The following is a 1220-nucleotide window of genomic DNA, read 5'->3' as shown; positions in this document are numbered from 1 at the left end:
GTTCCTTGGTCTTCATGATGCTCTCTGTGCTTTGAACAGAACCCTGAGACTATCACAGAGCAGGTGCATTTATACAGAGACTTGATTACACACAGGTGGATTCTATTTATCATCAGTCATTTGGGACAACATTGGATCATTCATAGATCCTCACTGAACTTCTGGAGTGAGTTTGCTGCTCTGAAAGTAAAGAGGCCGAATAATATTGCACGCCCCACTTTTCAGTTTTTTATTTGTTAAAAAGTTTGACACATCCAATAAATTTTATTCCACTTCACAATTGTGTCCCACTTTTGTTGATTCTTCACAAAAAATAAAAATTTTACATCTTTATGTTTGAAGCCTGAAATGTGGCAAAAGGTTGAAAAGTTCAAGGGGGCCGAATACTTTCGCAAGGCACTGTACAGTCCCTACATTGTAGTTGTCTATATTCTACTACCAGTGGGGTCATTATAGAGTTTTGCTGAAACATTTATCTTTCATACAGGATTGCAAACCACCAGTGATCTCCCTTCAAGGAGTGATCGTGAGAGAAGTGGCCCATGAGGATAAAGGCTTGTATATTATCTGTGCATACACCGTGGGTCGAGCGGAAATGTACGAGATCTACGCCGGCTCCAAAGAGGAGCGCAGCACATGGATGACCCTCATACGAGAAGCTGTGGTCAAGTGAGCTGAGGACTTTTCTGGAGAGATTTTTATTGTTGTTTACAACCATTATCAGTCACTTTTATGAGAAAAACATTGTTACTGTTGTTACAAAGCATTGCTACCTTGGATGAAAAATGGAAGCCTTTATATATGAAAAGCCCACTTTAAATAAGATGGCTTGAAATCTTTAAAATATTACTTTATAATATTAATTAAAAGGAAATATTGAAATGTCTCTGCGTTTCAGTTGTCTAGAAAAGGAGCAGTACCACAAAGTGATTACAAGATTGCAACAATATCAAGGTAAGATGGCTGAAACTACACATTAAACACACAAACTGAATAAGGAAAAGTTATTAACAGCTGTTATTAAAAGGACTTTAGTTTAAACTGTTTTTTACTGCTCGTCTTCGTTGCTGCTCTTCAGATTTGTTGCAGAAGAGGGACGAGCTGATAAAACAAAGTCTGGTAGAGAAGCAGCAGATCTTTGATTCTCTTTATGAGGAAATGATTGGACAGGAAGCCCCCCACAGAGGGCTGCTGCTGCGAGGAGATTCAACCGACCTCCA

The sequence above is a fragment of the Nematolebias whitei genome, chromosome 9 (genome assembly GCF_014905685.2).
Source record: "Nematolebias whitei isolate Nwh7 chromosome 9, NemWhi1, whole genome shotgun sequence".
NCBI lineage: Eukaryota > Metazoa > Chordata > Actinopteri > Cyprinodontiformes > Rivulidae > Nematolebias > Nematolebias whitei.
This window is presented reverse-complemented; position numbering follows the sequence as displayed.